The sequence below is a fragment of the Felis catus genome, chromosome D4, assembly GCF_018350175.1.
Source record: "Felis catus isolate Fca126 chromosome D4, F.catus_Fca126_mat1.0, whole genome shotgun sequence".
Taxonomy (NCBI): Eukaryota; Metazoa; Chordata; class Mammalia; order Carnivora; family Felidae; genus Felis; species Felis catus.
In genome coordinates this window covers 27,274,473-27,294,294 of record NC_058380.1, presented here as the reverse complement: position 1 = coordinate 27,294,294, position 19,822 = coordinate 27,274,473, and the positions used below count along the sequence as shown (strand labels likewise).

At 47.7% G+C, this 19,822-nt stretch overlaps 1 long non-coding RNA gene across 2 annotated transcripts; it reads right to left on the bottom strand.

The window, feature by feature from the left end:
* Nucleotides 1-3,058: 3,058 nt before the first annotated feature.
* LOC102899122 lies at nt 3,059-16,472 on the bottom strand. 2 transcript variants are annotated; one of them, XR_002737493.2, is made up of 3 exons: nt 16,342-16,471; nt 7,809-8,168; nt 3,059-3,665 (listed from the first exon to the last, which is right to left on the bottom strand). It is a non-coding gene; the product is annotated as an uncharacterized LOC102899122 (long non-coding RNA). The 2 variants fall into 2 exon arrangements; XR_002737492.2 differs by lacking the exon at nt 3,059-3,665 and having other exon boundaries at nt 7,791-8,168; nt 16,342-16,472.
* Between the last annotated feature and the right edge of the window lie 3,350 nt (nt 16,473-19,822).

Here is a 19,822-nt window from a genome sequence, read left to right as displayed (position 1 = left end):
ACAAAGGTTGCAAATACGATATAAAACAGTACAAACCAAGGACAACTTAAGCGTCTCCCTCTGCAATGTTGTCATAAAGAGAATGTGAAAGCGTGTCATTTTTTTTTTTTCCAATCGAGCATTGCCCTCCCCCGCTCCCCAGAGCTAAGGAGGGCTGAAGCGGTTGACAGCACTGTCCCTCTCTTGCAGTGACAGACCTTGCTAATCAATCATGGTACTATTTCTTCTAAGCAAAATAGTCCAGGCACCTACCCATCCATCAGAGATGGTGGAGAAGTAGAGACTGAGTTGGGAAGATAATCTAGGGGTCTCTGAATGCATTTGGAACAAAAATATTTGTAAGAGGATACTTTACACGGGCACCGCAGTGCAGAGGAAAGAACCCTGGCTGAGGACAATGGTGATCGAACTGCAGTACACGTCTGAATCCCTGGAGGGGCTTTTGCAAACACCAGTTGCTGAGCCCCACTCCTAGAGTTCCTGACTGAATAGGTCTGGGACTTCCAAGAATTTGCATTTGTCACCAGCTTCCTGAGGATACAGATCCTGCTGGTCCCGGAACCACATTTGAGAACCACTGGACTAGGGCTTAAGGACACTGTGGTAGGCTGATAATGGCTTCCAGAGATATGCTCATGTTCTAATCGCTAGGACCAATGAGTGTGACCCTACGTGGTAAAGGTTTTACAAATGTGATTAAGTTAAAGATCTTGAGATAATCCCTGGATTATCCAGTAGGCCCTGCTATGGGCTGAATATTTGCATCTCCCCCAAATTCTTTTTTTTTTTTAGTTTATTTATTATTTATTTTGAGAGACAGAGAGAGAGAGAATGTGTGTGTGTGTGTGTGTGTGTGTGTGTGTGTGTGTGTGCAAGTGGGGGAAAGGGGAAGAAGGAGAAGGAGAGAGAGAATCCTAAGCTGGCTTCATGCTCAGCATGGGAAAGCACGTGGGGCTTGATCCCATGAACCATGAGATCACGACCTGAGCTGAAATCAAAAGCTGGACACTTAGCTGACAGAGCCACCCAGGCGCCCTGCCCAAAATTCTCATGGTGAAACCTTACCTCCTAATGTGATGGTATTAGGAGATGGGGCCTTTGGGGGTTTTGCAGTTTAGATGAGGCCATGAGGGTGGGACCTCATGGTGAGACTACTGTCTTTATTAGAAGAGAAAGAGAACAGGGCTCATTCTCTCTCAGGGGAGGCTATAGCCAGAAGGCAGCCATCTGCAAGCCACAAGTAGAGCCCTCACCAGGAACCCGACCATGCTGGCCACCCTGATCTTGGACCTCCCAGTATCCAGAGCTATGAGAAATAAATATCTCTTGCTCATGCCCCCAGTCTGTGGCATTTTGTTACAGCAGCCTGAGCATACCAAGACAGGCCCTAAATGCCGTTACAAACACCCTTATAAGAGAGAGACAAAGGGAGATTAGACGCAGGAGAGGAAGAGGCAGTGTGACCACAGAGGCAGAGGTTGGAGTGATGGGACCACAAGCCAGGGAGTGCCTGCAGCCACCAGGAACTGGATGAGGCAAAGGACAGGTTCTCCTCTACAGCTTCCAGAGGGAGCATGGCTCCTCAGACACCTTGATTTCAACCTGGCGAAACTGACTTTGAGCTTCTGACCCACGCAACAGTGAGAAGAAAAAAAAAAAAAAAACTATTGCACTGTCTTAAACCTCAGGATATAAGTATACAAACAGACGATGGCTAGATCATACATAACGAAAGAACTCTGGCCCACAGCCTCCCCGGCAATCGGCCCAGAGTGGTCAGAACTTGGTCAATAACCGTTAGCTTCCTTAATTTGTGCCTCCGTTTCCAAATCAGGACCAAACAGAGAAAGCCAAATATGTTCCCCAAACCAATCACATAGGATGCCCAGCTTCCAGTCAGCCTGCCTGTGGCTTCCCCATGCCGACAGCTTCCCATCAGAGCATTCCTGAAGCTTTGTCCTTTTTTCATCATAAAGCCTCTCCACTCACCTTCCTGCCTTTGAGTCTACAAATGCAGGTGATGGTGGCCAGCTCCCTTGCTAGAGTACGCTCTGGATAAGTGGCCTCAGTTTGTCCTCATTTGGATGGGTTTTATTTCCACAAATCCTTCCTCTCAACGGCAAGTTTATTCTCATTTTCTATTTTCTACCACACCAAGTAGTACTTTGCTCATACAAGATACTCAGTAATTATTTTTAAGATCGTAGTGAAATTAGTATAGCCTCCCATATTCCAGATAAGAACATAATACACCTGGAGAGATTAATGTATTTGCTAAAAGTTGCATCAAAGGGCAAGAAAAAAATCCCAATTTCTGGACTCCCAGTCAAGTGCTTTTTTCACTGAAAGACTGACTTCCTGGTTCTAGTATCTCCCCAACCTGCTCCCTCCCCAGGTTGTGTTATGCGTCTTTGTCATGGCCCTGGGGTTGGAAGAGGGTACTTTTCTGTGCCTTGACTTTGGATTTGGCCAAGGGACTTGGCTTTGGATGGTGAGATGTTAATGCTTCTGACTCAAGCAAGACTTGAGATGTGCTTTCATGGTTGGGCTTGCCCCCTTCCACCCCTGGCTGTCATTATGAGAAGAACAAGCCTCAGTTACCCACTGATCCAAGGAGGAGGAGAAATTCATGGAGCAGACCTGTAACCAACAGGGAGCTTGGGGCCCAGCCAAGATTAATCAGTCCTGGCTTCCTAGCTCATCTACAGATACATGAGCAAGAAAACAGTGAAGTTTGTGGTATTTTTCATACAGCAATAGCTGATTGGTGCAACTACTAACCATTTAAATAAAATGTGTGATTTAAAGAGGCAAGGTCAGGGGCACCTGGGTGGCGCAGTCAGTTAAGCATCCAACTTCGGTTCAGGTCATAACCTCACGGTCCATGGGTTCGAGCCCTGCGTCAGGCTCTGTGCTGACAGCTAGGAGCCTGGAGCCTCCTTCGGATTCTGTGTCTCCCACTCCCTCTCTGCCCCTCCCCAGCTCATGCTCGCTCTCTCTCTCTCTCTCTCTCAAAAAACATAAATAAAAATGTTAAAAAAAATAAAGAGGCAAGGTCAACAGTAGAAAGGTATTTATTAAAGGTACGTATTTTTTTTTAAAAAAGAAAATCTCAGTAGAACCATGTGTATTTGTTATCTATTCCTACAAATTACCACAAACTCAGTGGCTGAACAAAACAGACACTTATGGTCCCATATTTTCTGTGGGCCAGGAGTCCAAGCACTGCTTAGCCGGGTCTTCTGCCCAGAGTCTCCCAAGGCTGTGGCCAGTATGTTGGACAGAGCTGGGTTCTCATCAGAGGCTAACCCAGGAAAGTATCTGCTTCCTCACTTACCTGGTTGCAGATAGTGTTTGATTCCTTTCAACTCTAGGATCCATCGGTTCCCTTGGCCAACAAGGGGAGAGAGACTATGGGTAAATCCACTAGCAAGGTGGGAGTCTTGCTTAAATAATCACAGAGTGGCATATTTTATTAGTTATGCGGAGGGGGGCGGGATTACACAAAGGCAGGGACACAGGGAAGGATGGCACGAGAAGAGGGGACAGCTATATGGTCTGTCACCACAGTCCATCTTCTCTTCCCATGAAGCATGGCATCTGCCATCTCTGCATGTCTCCTGGTGGTCTCGGGACCGTGCAGCTAACCAGCTGGCCGGGAGAAGCTGAGGAAAGATGAAAGGAAAAGGTGACATTTTCTGGAAAATAAAAAGTTGAATGGAACCAAATCTGCCTTTCAATTTCCTTCTAGTCATTTTGTGGCATTAATGATAAAAGTTGACCTAGGGGCACCAGGATGGCTAAGTCAGTTGAGCATCCAACTCCAGCTCAGGTCATGATCTCACAGTTCATGAGTTCGAGCCCCACGTTGGGCTCGCTTGTCAGCCTGTCAGCACAGAGCCCGCTTCAGATCCTCCGTCCCCTTCTCTCTCTGCCCCTTCCCCACTTACACTCTCTTTCAAAAAATAAAAAAAACTTGACCTGGTAATTCTACTTTTTGGTACCCATCTTTGGGAACGTCTAGCACATGTGCCTGAAGAGACATATACAGGGCTTGTCATCTGTCGTGTGAAACAACATGTGTGCTCAGCACTGGAGGAACGGCTGCGTGGATTGTGACCCATCTCTACTTTGGAATAGTTTGTAACTAGTTTAAACAAAAAAGGTGGATTCAAAGTGTATTGTTAAGTGGAAAAGACAAGGTAGAGAATACCCAGGCTATATGACACAAAGCGCAGAATATTTTCTGCATAGAAAGTACAAGTGCATAGGGAAACATCTAGAAAGGGATACAGAGGCCTCAGAGTACTGTTTAGCTCAGAGTTTCTGAGCTGATGAGAATTATGTCAGGAGAGGGATCAAAGGGGAGTCTGGTCACCTATATTTTGATTTTCTCCCCTGGGAAATGTAGTCACATATTATTTTAGATTTACGTATGATTATTATACATTAATATATAATTCTTTATATTATATAGAATACTGTATATTATATGTATATGTTAATTTATATATTGTGTTAATATATGTGTTAAAATATTACATAAACATTATATGTATTACATAATTTACATATTACATTATAGCGAAGAAGTCAGAGGAGTAGAAGTCAGCAATATAGCTGTATAAATCATGATGGTTTTAACCATGTACACAGATTCCTTGATACTTCTCCCTTGAAGAGAAGATCTGCCCTGGCCAGTAGTTTGACTACAACCTCACAAGGGACCCTGAACCAGAATGACTGGGACAAGCTGCTCCCAGATCCGTGCCCCACAGAAAATGTGAGATGGTAAGTGTTGTTTTAAGCCTCCAAGTTCGGGGCTAACTTGTTACACAGCAACAGATAACTGATACACAGATTGGTGAGACTAACAGTGGCTTTTTACAACACCACCTTGGAAGAGTACATGGAAGTGTTTTGAGCAAGAGGAATGTCTGTCTGTTAAGGTGAAGTTAAAATAAAGTCCTTGTTTTTAATACGCTCAGTCGCCAACATGGAAAAATCCTGTCACACCAGGGAAAAAACACTGAAGACTTACCAAACCTTTGTCGCGTGATAGCGATCACCAAAAACCCAGCATCCATCTTGTCAACAAATGTTATTCCATTCCACCCATAGCAGAATTTTCCTTTTGCCTTCATAATGCATCCTTCCCAGAACTTCTCCCTGAATCACATCAACAGTTTGAAGGTTGCGCAATGACTGCCTATGAGAATAGCCCCCAAGTGGGTGAAGTTTGCACCCCGACCCATCAACATTGGTTACGATCATCGCTGGGCCTTTGGATTACTGGTGATTTCATCTTCTTCATGGTGGATCCCATTTTCAAATTTTCTGCAATGAATGCATATTAATTTGGACAGCAAAAAAATATTCATGCTAATTCTCTTTTATGATTGATTTATTTTGAGAGAAAGAGAGCGAGGGAGAGAGAGCACGTGTGCTCACACAAGCACAAAAGGGGCAGAGGGAGAGAGAGACTGAGAGACAGAACCCCAAGCAGGTTCCACAGTGTCACTGCAGAGCCTGAGCTTGAACTCATGAACCGCGAGATCGTGACATGAGCCAAAATGAAGAGTCAGCTGCTTACGCGACTGAGCCACCCTGGGGCGCCATGCGAATTCTTTTTAAAAGTTACCACATATCAATTAACAACTACATGTTGTTTCTTTCAGCAGGCAGAATCCAAGCCCTCAGCTACCACCACTGTATATTTAGCTGTAACCCATGTGGCCCAAACATTTCTCCCAGGTGGCTGGATAAGCCCCGTGAAACTCTGTGACTAGTTCATATCCTAGAAGGAAAAAAGTAAAGGCTTCTTACCTAAAGGAAAAAAAAAATCTCCCTTTATTTATTTATTTATTCATTTATTTTTAGAAAGAGAGCACACACACAAGTGAGAGAGAGAGAGAGAGAGAGAGAGAGAGAGAGAGAGAGAGGGAGAGGGAGAGAGAATATTAAGCAGGTTCCACACTCAGTGCAGAGCACAAGGCGGGGCTCAATCCCGCAACCCTGGAAATCATGACCTGAGCCAATATCAAAAGTCGGACGCTCAAGGGACTGAGCCACCCAGGCGCCACACCCCAAAGCCCTTTATTTTAAAGGTCTTTCTGAGGCTGGTGTCTGGGTCACGTTTCTAAGGCTCAGACCTGAACACAAAAGGTGGGTTTGCCCCAAAGCCTCAGACCTCTAGCAGCTGGCCTGGTTCTGGCTCCTACCTGCCTCATAGAAGGAGGAGAACCTGGAGAACCCAGTGGCCCTGGGCCTGGTCTTCAACTTTTATTTCCCGTCTTGCCTTGACTCGTGCATTCTAACATCCAGCTTGATCGAAAGCAAGGGAACAGTTTGAGTCTTCTCTTGACCCTTATCGATTTTCTCTTTATCCCGTCCCCATCTCGAATCTTCTTGTCCCTTCCTATGGCCAACCTCATCACCTGAAGTCTATTCTTATTTGAGAAATCTCCTTACTGTCCTGGTGCCTCCTCTCCCCTCCTTCCAATCCACGCGGCTGGACTGGAATCCCCACGTTCCTCCCGTCACCTCCCATTCCAAGCTCTCCCGTGTGTTCCTGTTGCAACGACCTGAAGTGTGAGTCCTCAGTACATTCAGCATCTCCAGACCCTACCCCTTTCCAACAGGTATCTCTTTCCAGAGATATCTCCCCAGCCACGCCAATCCCATCTAACCGGCATGTATGTATTAAGTACTGCTATGCCCCAGGACCATACTTAGGATTGGGAAATGGACAAAAAGAGCTTACAGCCTAGTAAAAGAGACCATTAGTAATTACATAGAGGGGCTCAGAGTGTTTACAGAGGGTGGAGGAGAGGAGCCTCAAACAGCACCATGGAGGAAGACCTCCCTCAGATTGAAAAAGGGGCAGGGGGATGGTCTTGGAAGGATTCCCAGAGGAGATGATGCTTGAGCTAAAACCAGAAGCCACGTGGAGGCTAAGTAGCTAAAGAAGTGAACAGAGGGCTTTCCAGGCCTAGAGAACAGCACAGGCAAAGCTTCGGTGGCCTGCGCAAGTATCCAATGTAGGAGAAACCGACCAGATATGGTCCATGAGTGACGGAGCCAAAAGCACAGCGGGGAGGATCTCACTCAGTGGGTACCAAATGGTACTAATTGACTGAGCCCAGGCTTTGAAGCATGATAGCGCCCAGATCACAGACCAACCCATGTGGCATAAGACAATTCACTCGGCCTATCAGAGCCTCAGTTTCCCTAGGCCTAAAGTGAGATTTAAAATACCAACCATGGGGTGTTGTTTTGAGGATCATAAAATAAAATGCATTTAAATCACCAGGCTGAGGGGCGCCCGGGTGGCTCAGTCAGTTGAGCGTCCGACTTCGGCTCAGCTCATGATCTCACGGTCTGTGGGTTCGAGCCCCGCGTCAGGCTCTGTGCTGACAGCTCAGAGCCTGGAGCCTGCTTCAGATTCTGTGTCTCCCCCTCTCTCTGACCCTCCCCCGCTCATGTTCTGTCTCTCTCCCTCTCTATCAAAAATAAATAGACATTTAAAAAATTTTTTTAATAAAAAAAATAATGAATCACCAAGCTGAGTGTCTGCCCTATTACGGAAGGTTGAAAAATCCATGCCTCCCTTCCCCTTTTATTACTTAATAAGAACCATAACAAACAACTACGTAGCATTTACTCTGCACCAGGCACTTTACAATTCATGGAAAATAAATGTCTCAAGAGTATGCATGAAGCGCTTAGTGGGTCTACTGAGAGCTTCTCTCTACCATGGTGGAGCGAACAGAGCTGAGAGATACAACGGCCAGAAAGAAAGGGGTCACCTTTTATTCAGGTTAGCAGGAAACTAACTACACATCAGTGAAGAAGAAAGACGTTAGAGTCGCAGAGCACTAGACGCGACTTGGAACAAAGACCTTCAGACGGTGTGGAGACCAGAGCTCTATAGTCTCTGCCATCAGGATACCCGGGGTCCACTTCTAGCATCAGCCCTCCGCAGCCTGGTCCCTTATCACACTCCCTCCTTCACCACATCATCATCTCATCATCGAAGGCAAAGCTTTTCCCGAATGAGCAGCTGCCTTCCTTGCTCACAGCGCTCTTCATTTGCAACGAATGGGCGCAATTGTCTGGTCTTGTGATGCATTCCCTCCTTCCTTCATTTGGCTGATATTTCCTGGAGGCTGAAAGCAAAACAGAAATCAAAACACATACAGCCCCTCCCCTCTGCCAGCTCACAATGCTGAGAAGCCAGTGAGGGAGCAAGGCACTAGTCATCACAAAAGTAAGTGTTTAAATGTATTTTTTTTTTTTTAATGTGCCGTGCTAGAGAGTTAGGCTGCTTGGCGGTGTTCAGCAGGGTTTCTGACCCAGTGAACCGAAGGGTCTTGGAGGACCAGTATAACTGCCCCCAACTATTTTACAAGCAAGCTCCTGTAGGCCTGACCCCATCATATTTGTCCTCGCTTCCCCTGCCACCCCGGCCAGTGGCACATAGTAGCCGCTCAATAAATGTCAGCTGCAATAAAGGAGTTCCCGGACCAGTTCAGATCAAAGCCCGACTCCCACCAGAGTTAATAAAAAGCTCTGGTTACAGGCTTCTGAGGACACAACCTGGGATGTTTGCTTTCCTTCATTTCCAAGGAAGGCATTCTCGAGTTCCCAACATTTAAGAGAAGGCTCAGGAGAGAAAGTTTGTGTAGTTAATGATCCAGCCCGGGATGGTTTATCTCAAAGCCGAGGGGGTGGGGGGTGGCTGGCTGCCTCAGGGCTGTCAGCAGGGAACTGGATGTGAAGAGGTGGGAGATTACGGGAGTTTTGGAGACAAAGGAACATAAATCAAAAAGAATTAAAAGAAAACAAGATCCTTGAGCCTCCGCCTGTTAACGTTCTTTTAAAAGTATTTTTGCTAGTGAGTCCGGTGGGGGAGGGTAAACAAAGTTTAAATGAAGGAAAGTAAGCCCGAAAGCGAATGGCTAAAGGCCGTGTAGAGCCCAGGTCTGTCCCCTCCTCTGTCTTTTTACTTTTTTCGGTCTTACTGTTAATGGCCCCAAATGATTAACTAACAATTGGAAAAAAGATGTCACAGACATAAACAGTTTCCTCCCTCTCTTCCCCACTCTTGTTTCAATTCCTGTTTGGTTCAGACACTCTGATCTACAGATCTTCCTTCACGATGAAATGGTTTGGGCTCTACTTAATAAGTCAACACCAGAATGCAAGGCAGGGTTGAGCAGGTGGAAGAGGATGGCTTTATTCCAAAAGCATAAACGTCGACCCGAATTAGATTTAAATAGTAACACTGCACCGAAGCTGTGCAAGTCCCACGCCCTCCATAAATCGGGCAGCCAGCCTGAACCCCTTACCAGAGCTTCGAACAGAAACCATCCTACTCCAGGACGTCCTCAGGCTTCTGGTCTTTTCTAAGACGATACATTACCAGAACTTTAGACAAGAACATTAATTCCCACCCCTGATACCTCCACGGGTAGCCCACTCTCCTACAGAGGAAACCACTTCTTCAAGAATTAGGGTTGCCATAGAAAATTCAGGACGTCTAGTTAAATGTGAATGTCAAATAAGCAACAAATAATTTTTCAGTATGAGTGTGGCCAAAATATCACATGTTTGGATGTCCTACTTTTACTTGCTAAATCTGGCAAACCTTGCAATTCTCCAGCTCAACAGATCCTAAACATATAGGGTTGCCAGATAAGCTATAGGTTGGTCAGTTAATTTGAATTTTAGATAAATAACTAATCATTTTTTAGTGTAAGTGTATCTCATGCTGCAATATTTGGGATATATATATATTATATATATATTGGTAGAAAGAAGGAAAGAAAGAAAAGAAAAGAAAGAGGGAGAAAGGGAGGAAGGAAGAGGGAAGAAGGGAAGGAGGAAGGAAGGGAGGAAGGAAGGAAGGAAGGAAGGAAGGAAGGAAGGAAGGAAGAGGGAAGGAAGAAGAAAGGAAGGAAGGGAGGGAGGGAGGGAGGAAGGAAGGAAGGAAGGAAGGAAGGGAAGAAGGAAGGAAGGGAGAGAGGGAGGAAGGGAGGGAGGGAGGGAGGAAGGAAGGAAGGAAGGAAGAGGGAAGGGAGGGAGGGAGGGAGGGAGGGAGGGAGGGAGGAAGAGGGAAGGAAGGAAGGAAGGAAGAAAGGGAAGGAGGAAGGAAGGGAGGGAGGGAGGAAGGAAGAGGGAAGAAGGGAAGGAGGAAGGAAGGAAGGGAGGAAGGAAGGAAGGAAGGAAGGAAGGAAGAGGGAAGGAAGAAGAAAGGAAGGAAGGGAGGGAGGAAGGAAGGGAGGGAGGGAGGGAGGGAGGGAAGAAGGAAGGAAGGGAGGGAGGGAGGAAGGAAGAGGGAAGGGAGGGAGGGAGGGAGGGAGGGAGGAAGAGGGAAGGAAGGAAGAAGGGAAAGGAGGAAGGAAGGGAGGGAGGAAGGAAGGAAGGAAGAGGGAAGGAGGAAGGAAGGAAGGAAGGAAGGAAGGAAGGAAGGAAGGAAGGAAGGAAGGAAGGAAGAAGGAAGGAAGGAAGAAGGAAGGAAAGAAGGAAGGGAGGGAGGAAGGGAGGAAGGGAGGAAGGGAGGAAGCGGGGAGGGAGGAATAGACTCCAAATAATGGAGTCTCTCATGCTCATTAATTTATTCTTTTAATATGTGTATACACTCTGAAAGCATCGGGGCTAAAGCCAGCACAGGGATCATGTGTAGCTTTTGTGAGAACACCATGATAAATATGAAGATTGCACCATACTACCACAGGGCTCCCGTGCACTTGCACACACATATACACACACACACACACGTGTGTGTGTGTGTGTGTGTGTGTGTGTGTGTGTGTGTGTAGCAGACTGGAGAGACACAGCATTCTTATGATAAAGGCAACTACAATAACACCTGAGTTGTTGTTGCTGTGTTTAGGCAGAAAAGTCCCAAGAACACATATAAATAAATATAAATCATAAATGAGAAAGGACATCTTTTCTGAGAAAATGGAGGAGCGAAGGGGTGGTTAAAGTTCCCAAGTAAGCTGAGGGTAAAGGAGGAAGCATGTGAAGGGGTAGGAGACGAGCTTACTGCATGTATCAACTGGATGCTGGTGGAAGAGACACTCAGTTCAAAGCCAGTAAGGAGCTGAGCATCCGTCCGGGTGCTTCTGTGACCATTCGCTTGCCTGCCTTGGCAGTTTTACTCTTGATTACTGGCTTTCTACCATGCTTTGTTTCACATTCTGTGAGTGTGTATGGCTAACATGTATCTTTTCTCTTTAATCTACTCTACAGCATAAAATCCACAGGGAAACAGCAGCAAGGATTCAAATATTACTGTTTGAATTAAAGATTCAAAAATGATTATACTCTTAACTCTGTTAAAAACTGGGAGACATTATCGTGAAGAGCGATCAAATATTTCCAATCTTGCTTAAGAAGTCTTTCGGAAGGATAACAATGATCTTTCAATGATCATGTCAAAGAAAAGTAAAAAGAAGCAGGTGAAATTAATGTTAATAAAAGATTTTACTGAAGGGGCACCTGGGTGGCTCAGTCGGTTGAGCGTCCGACTTCGGCTCAGGGCATGATCTCACAGTTCGTGAGTTCGAGCCCTGCGTCGGGCTTTGTGGTGACAGCTCAGAGCCTGGAACCTGCTTTGGATTCTGTGTCTCCCTCTCTCTCTCTGCCTCTTCCCCGCTCATGCTCTGTCTCTCTCTCTCTCTCAATAATAAATAAACATTAAAAAAAAAGATTTTACTGAAGCCCAGTATCTCCAAAATACTATCATTTCAACATGCAATTAAAGTTACGAATGAAATACTTTATATTTTTTCTTAAACCGAGGCTTCAAAATCTGGCACATCTCAACTTAGATGCTAACTTTTACCAGAAATACTTTATGTATATTTTGATTTCATAAAATTTGCATTTGAAAATGGAGATTCACGTACCCAACTTGTTCTGAACATACTTAAGGGCTTCCCAATAACCGAGTTAACTCTTTAAGTTTAAACTTACATAGAATTAAAAAGCCAGCCTTCCGTTGTCCCAACCACATTTCAAGTGACCAATACCTGCAAACGCAGATCGAAGATAAAGACACAGATTTCCAGCCCCCGGTTTTCAGCCTGTAAGTAACATCATCGATTTCTACTGCTAGTGCCCTATTTCTTGCTCTTTTAATATCCTGATTGTCACTCAACCTGCAGTCCCATCTTCTGGAAGATAAAGCCTAGAAAGAAAAGGGGTTGACCTCCAACTTATTCCAAAGAACAAAGCAAATTCATCCCCTGAGCTCTACTGATATTTTCTTTTGTTTTAATTTTTTAATGTTTATTTATTTTTGAGAGAGAGAGAGAGAGAGAGAGCGCGAGGTGGGGAGGGGCAGAGAGAGAGGGTGACGCAGAATCCAAAGCAGGCTCCAGGCCCTGAGCTGTCAGCACAGCGCTCGTCGAAGGGATCGAGCCCATGAGCCATGAGATTATGACCTGGGTCAAAGTCAGATGCTCAACCAACTGAGCCACTCAGTCGCCCCTTTACCGATATTTTCTTAATGGCTACATTCAGTTCTGTAAACGCTGTAGAAGTAATTTCATCTGCACGGAACTTGGAGTGGTTTCTGCCTATTCTTTCTTGGTATGCAGAGAGCATTGTGCATGGTAAGTATTCAACAAAAGCATGCTGAATGCGCAAATAAGTGACCATTCGGGAGACATGCTCCAGTTAATTGTGTTCATGGAAAAACCGAAGGAGATCATTTAAGAAAAGAATTCTCTGCCCTATTCTTTGGGTAATGTCTTTAACCAAGACCCTTTCATCCAGTGATACCTGATGATAGCAACAGAAAGAGGGAGGAGGAGTGCCAAGAGGAAGCTGTCATCAGATATCTCTGCTCAGACAAATGACCAGAATTCTCCTGCCCTGGCCCACCCCTCATTTGATGGTGGCACAGACTGGTACAGCAGGGACACAGACCAAAGCGCTATTACTGGACTTCAGGTCTGGGGGGGGGAATGAAATAAAGTCGAGTATCGATCCCAGCAGAGACAGTTCAGACATGGAAGGGCCAGCCCATGCCAGAAACCCCAGCACAGCCCTTTGGGATTTGCTGAGAGAGTCCCTCAAGAAGGTTCGGAAGCACTTACAAATAAATACATAGGGGAAAAAGTGGATTGTGCACACTCACTTCAATAAGAAAGAGATGAGGAAAACTCCCTTTTGAAAAAAAAAACATGCAAATCACTTAAGAATTGGACGAAGAACTCTCAGATGAGGTCCGTTTTGAGAAGGTCGCATGCCAAAAAAAAAGATGAGTAGGGCGCCTGGGTGGCACAGTCGGTTAAGCATCCAACTTCAGCCAGGTCACGATCTCGCGGTCCGTGAGTTCGAGCCCCGCGTCAGGCTCTGGGCTGATGGCTCAGAGCCTGGAGCCTGTTTCTGATTCTGTGTCTCCCTCTCTCTCTGCCCCTCCCCCGTTCATGCTCTGTCTCTCTCTGTCCCAAAAATAAATAAACGTTGAAAAAAAATTTTTTTTTTTAAAAAAGATGTATGAGTAGAGCTCACCTCCAGGAGTGAGGTCAGCAGAGCAGAAGCTCAAAACAAGGTTAGGACTGAGGGAAACAAGTGCTCACAATTTTTAAAAGGGGTATTTGTTAGTTTCCTATTGACGGTATAACCAATTGCCACAAACCTCATGGCTTAAAATAGCACAAATTTATTATCTGAAAGTTCTGAGGGTCAGAACTCCAAAACCAGTCTGATTGGGCTACAAGCAAGGTGTCGGCGGACCTGAATTCCTTCTGGAGGTTCTAGGGGATATTCCATTTTCTTGTCTTTTCTGGTTTCTAGAAGCATCCTGCATTCCTTGGATTCTGGCCCAACATGGCTCCACCTTCAGCTTGCATGGTTGTATCTCTTTCTCTCTTTCTGATCATCTTGTCTCCCTCTTATAAGAACACTTGTGATGGATGGCATTGGGCCCACCCAGATAAGCCAAAATAATCTCCCCATCTCAGGATCCTTGATTTAATCACACCTGCAAAGTCCTCTTTACCAAGGTTCCAAGGATTTGTGCATGGACATCTTTGGGGACCGTTACTCAGCCTAGCACAGATATACTTGACTGTCCTTTAGGAAAATGAATATTTCTCGGAGGCGATGATGTGATGCCTAGCAGTGACAAAGTGGAAGTGAGCCTTCTTGATTCCTTCATGACTTCCAACTTCTCTGACAGGAAGACTGATCCCTTCCCCAACCCCTATAAGCTAATACACCCAGTTTCACCCAAGTCTCTGTGATTCATTGTGCTGTCCTCTGTTAGAGCATTCAATCACTCAACGAATAGTTATTGAACATCTACTATGTTGAAACAATATTCTAATCACCCAGGATAGCAAATCTAATCACCCAGTGAGCAAAACAAATGAAAGTTCTTATCCTCAAAAAACGATCACACTAGTAGGGGAAGACACACAATTAAAAAAAATTAAAAAGAAAGAAGGAAGGAAATTATACGGTGTATTTGAAAGTGATTAAGTGCTATTTAAAAAGTGAGGCAGGGGAGAGTGCCTGGGTGGCTCAGTCCGTTAAACATGTTAAGCACCTGACTTCCGCTCAGGTCATGATCTCATGGTTTGTTCCAGTTTCAAATCAGGTGAGCAGGAACCCCTCTTGGGTGAGCTCCACTTCTCTCTCCTCTCTCTCTCCCTCTATCACTTGTGACCCCTCTGGTGCTCAAAAAAAAAAAAATGGTGCGGGGCGGGGGGGGGGGGGGGAGGAGTGGGGGGTGCAGGTAGTTAACCTGCTAGGTGCTAACTCAGTGTTTAGGAAAGGCTTCCCTGAGAATAGGGCATCTGCCCAATCTGCTTGAAGGGTGAAGGAGGGAGCCACACCCTTTCTTAGATCCCCTAAGAACAGAAACCGCAAATAAGGCAAAAGCCCCGCAGGGGGAACAGCTTGAGGGGCTGAAGCAGATGGGGACTAGCCAGGCTGCAGGAGAATCAGCAAGGGGACAGTTGCAGGAGCTGAGAACAGATGCTCATGGGAGGGCCAGCCGAGGAAGGCCTTGTCACATCGGATTGTCCAGGACCATGAGCTCCAGAGAGCAGGGATACGGTCTCGTTCTCTTTGGTGTCCCTGGCACCTCGCACAGTGTGAGCATGCGTAGTTAACGCTTGCGACACGGGGCATGCTTCTCTCCTTGCAACTTCACTGCAGGCTTCTTCCCTCCTGCACGTAGGACAGGGGCCTGGCATGCCTGTCACTAGACAGCACGGACCCGACGCCTGTGGCCAAGAAGTAGGAGTTGAAGGTGCAGGGGCCAGAATCCTGTGCGCTCTGCCCCCGCGCTCTGCCTACCTGCTCCGCGGCTACCTCGCTGCCCTTCGCTCCCTGCCCCCGCCAATGCCATCCCACCTCTGCCAAAGCCCCCTGCGGCGAGGCCTTTTTCCTTTCATCACCCGCTGGGAGCACCAGCTCCGCGGAAAGCTGGAGAGACCCGCCCCGCCGGCGCGGTCTGGGGTGGGGATGGGGTGGGGGGGAGAGGGGACGGGAGTCGGGAGCGCCGCGCCCAGCGCGGGGGCGGGGGACAAAGGGTTAAGCGATCCGCATTACTGTCTGCGTGCGGCTGGGCTCCGAGGGCCTCGCGTTGCGCCTGGGTGGTCCGGTACAGTCGCGGGCAGCAACCTATTAGTGGTATCTCGGCGTGATTTATGCAGCTGTCAAGCTGCCTTCACCGCGACAAGTGAACTGCGGCCCCGCGCCGCGCTCCTTCCGAGACCATCAGTAAATGGGGCCAAAGAGAAAGGAAAACAGCCCAAGGTGCCACCCCTCAGCCTCCGGGTCCTCTAATGACGAGTCCCCTCTATAGAAAAACATCCAGCTGCCCCCAGGAGAGCGACTCACAGAGCCCCACTGTCTGGGGCGCCAGGCCTGCAGGGGGCCGGTGGGGGGGGGGGGGAGGGCGGGCAGGCGGGCTTGGCAGGGAGCCACCCGCCACCAGCGGAGCGGGGGCAAGCCAGCCCGCCAGGCGTGGCGCGGACACGGCCAGGGGGCGACGGTGACAGTGCCAGGGGTGGACGTCGTCCTGCGGCCAGGGGAGCGTGGTCAAGCCAACATGCCACCCACGAGGTCTGGCACCCGCTCCACCCCGCCACCCCTCCTTTTACCCTCCGGCACAGGCGACGCTGGCCTGAGAGGGCTACACAGGGGACACGCGTCCCCTCGGCCTCAGCAATCCCCACACCTCCCACCTGCGCAGGTGACCCTGGGTCCGTCCATGGCCATCAGACACCAGCGCCTACCCCCCCCCACTCCCCCTTGCCCACACCCACACCCGTGCACACACCCCTGCCACACGCACCCGTACCTACACACCTGCTATCCAAGAGGGCCACGGCCCCCCAGGAGAGGGCTATCTCTTATTCAGTACTTGATTGACAGTGAAGTAGCTAAGGGCCTGGGGAAGTGTGCGTCTGTGTGTCTGCGCGTGCGTGCGCGTGCGCGTGTGCGTGAGAGAGCGCGCGCGCGCCAACAACCACAGAACTGCCCTTGTTAATAACGTCAGGGACGTTAATAGGCCTCTTTTCTCCCTGCTGCCAAGTGGCATGCGGTGCATTGTGTTCGTGGTACCGCAGTGGAGGGCAGGTGTTCCACGCTGGATCTGATTCCCAGCCAGAACGTTTCAGAGGCTGGAGGTGACGCACAGCGACGAGTTCCTGATTGCTGCTGACACGGGGAGAAGCGGAAGGAGGTGCGTGCTGGCCCCCGGGGTCTCCCCCCCCCCCCCCGCAACCCCGGAACGGCCCCTCCCTCCCTCTCTCCTCCTTCAATACCTTGGCCTTGCCTTGAGGCCACAGGACCCGGCACTCCACAACGTGGGTGCCCTGAAAAGGAAACTCTTAGCTGGACTCAGAAGGACACAGGTGGCACCGACAGCTGCACGCTCCCTGGGTCTCTGGACTTGGCAGAGCTCCCTGGACTTGGTCATTTAACAGTCCTGTCAACACAGGCGGGAAGGGACAATGGCATTTTTAATAAGCTTCCTGTTTGTTCAGAGAGGAAGCTGCTAATGCCTCACTCCAGAATGGTGTCTGGAGGTGACCGTGCCAGCTCTCCCTCCGGGCACCTGATCTGCCTCCCTTCTGCCTGTTCAGCCACAAGTTTCAAAGGTTGACAGTTTAGCTGAGGGCATGGCAGCTCTTGCATTTCCCACTGCCAGGGGCTTCTCAAGGACCCTTGTGCCCTTCTGTTTTCCAGGGCACCATTCTTCTGCTCTGGTCTGGGTATAAAAGGGAACAGCTGCACTGGAAGTCGGGACTGGAGCCCGCTTGGCCCACATTCCTTGTCGAATTCCCGTCTTGGCCCTCTCCTCTGCACCCCCACGTCCGGTTAGTGCAGGCGGTCCCCGGGGCCCTGCTTCTACTTTCAAATCCCTCACGGCAACGCCTCACACCACCCCACACGACACGAGGGGCCTTTCTGGGGTTTGTTTTCTCATTGGCTCCCCAGAGACCCTGGACAGATAAAGTCACAAGGAGGTGGAAGGCATCCATTTTCTTTCCGGTCGCTCCTTGAGAAAGAAGGAGGCCGGTGACAGAAGAATAAACCCTTATAATTCCTTGGGTGCTTTTCTGCCATATTCTGTGGGGAAGCTATGCCTGGAAATGACAATGGATGGGCCCAGATTGATTTTTTTTTTTTTTCTGCTAATGTTTCCCACATAGGGTCTTTTCAAACTCATTTGTGCAAGACTTTTTTTTTTTCTTTTCTGAAAAGCTGGAAGAAGGTAAAATTTCACAGGAGAGTCCCATGCTTTCTTCTGTGGGAACTATGAGGCCAGCTCACCAACTCCACTGTTCCCACGTGGCTTCAACCCCGCCTTGTCCCATCCAGGCTTTTGCAATGACTTTCTCAAAACTCCAATCTTTCTTCTTCCACCCTAATCACCTTCTTTAAATACAAGCAAGATCTCACTTTTCCCTCCTCTAAAATCTTCACTGGCAAACTGTCTGCCAAAGTCCCAAACCTGAGAGTGTCATCAAAAGCCCGTGACAAGATGGATCCATCCAATCTCTTTTTATGTACTCTCCCTTCAGAAGATACACTTGGTAGGGGCGCCTGGGTGGCTCAGTTGGTTAAGCGTCCGACTTCGGCTCAGGTCATGATCTCGTGGTTCATGGGTTCGAGCCCCGCGTGGGGCTCTGTGCTAACAGCTCAGAGCCTGGAACCTGCTTTGGATTCTGTGTCTCCCTCTCTCTCTGCTCCTCCCCCACTCATGCTCTCTCTCTCTCTCTCTCTCTCTCTCTCTCTCTCTCTCAAAAATAAACATTTAAAAAATTAAAGAAAGAAAAGGAAGATACACGTGTTAATCTGGGTTGGCCAAGAAGTAGGCATCATGATGAGATTCACAATGCATAGATTCACTTGCCATTTGCAACTATGTGGATGGAACTGGAGGGTATTATGCTAAGCGAAATTAGTCAGAGAAAGACAAGTATCATATGACTTCACTCATATGAGGACTTTAAGACACAGAACAGATGAACACAAGGGAAGGGAAGCAAAAATCATATAAAAACAGGGAGGGGGACAAAACATAAGAGACTCTTAAATACAGAGAACAAACAGAGGGTTACTGGAGGGGGGTTGTGGGGGGGGGGATGGGCTAAATGGGTAAGGGGCATTAAGGAATCTACTCCTGAAATCATTATTGCACTATATGCTAACTTGGATGTAAATTTAAAAAATAAATTTAAATTTTTTTTAAAAAATGCGTAGATTCAACTAGGGCTAATACCTGTGGAAGAGAAAAATGGGGCAGTAGCTGGAGAAAGCAGGAAGAACTGTCAGAGTTTAATGAAGGTTTGACATACACACACATACACACACACACACACAGTGAAGGGGAGAGGAAAGAAATGTCAAGTAGAAGCATCCAAGACTGATCGAGAATTAAGAAAGTTGCATCAAGGCCATCAGGGAGTGATGTCAGCCCACATCGAGGGGAATTTAGCCAACAAAGGACTTCCATGGCTTCCAGGAATGGACCCATCTTTGTATCCCTGCCTCACTCAGCCACTGGCTGAGAACAGCCGATGGGAAATGCATTTGGCCTTGATGAAACCCAGTGTGGATTGGTTTATGGACTTCTCAGAGGGCAGCAGCTGGGATCCTTGGTCAACCCCTGGATTTGGAGGTCTTCAAGGGGCATTTCCATGGGCATTCCCATAGCTGCCACAAGGTGCAGGTCAGCCAAAGAAAGTAACCTATAGTCTTCAGAGCAAGCCATTCACCCATGCATTTGCTCCTGCCTTCTTCCTTGCCTGCCATGCTCTTTCTTCCATTCTACCACCAAATGAAATTCTACTCATCCTTCAAGGGTCCACACAAGTGCCACCTTCTCCAAGAAGCCTTTTATCTACACTGATGATACTTTGCCTGCCCCTCCATGATAGCATCCTTTTGGATTTACACTAGTTGTCCAAGTCTCATCCCTGGCCTTGAGGATGAGAACTGTTTCATTCCTCTTTATACAAGTAGTTTGGCACCGCAGCTCACATAGATTCACTCACGTACTTATTCAACAGGATTGCTTCTTTATTTTTATGTACCAGGCACTACAAACTGGGCCCCACTGGTCTAGAATTGTGCAAGATGGTGAAGGAGCTTACTTTCCAGCCTGGGTGAGGGAACTAGGAGAATGAAAATATTAAGAGTCAAGCAATGTCCCACAGGAGAAAGGGGACAAGAAGGCAGAGTCCTGAGCCAAGGTATCCTGGACTGGTACTATGTTTTTAAAAAATGTACAGCAATAGCATATGAGGTCTTGGGATGCTAAATTTGGGGAGTTGACGTT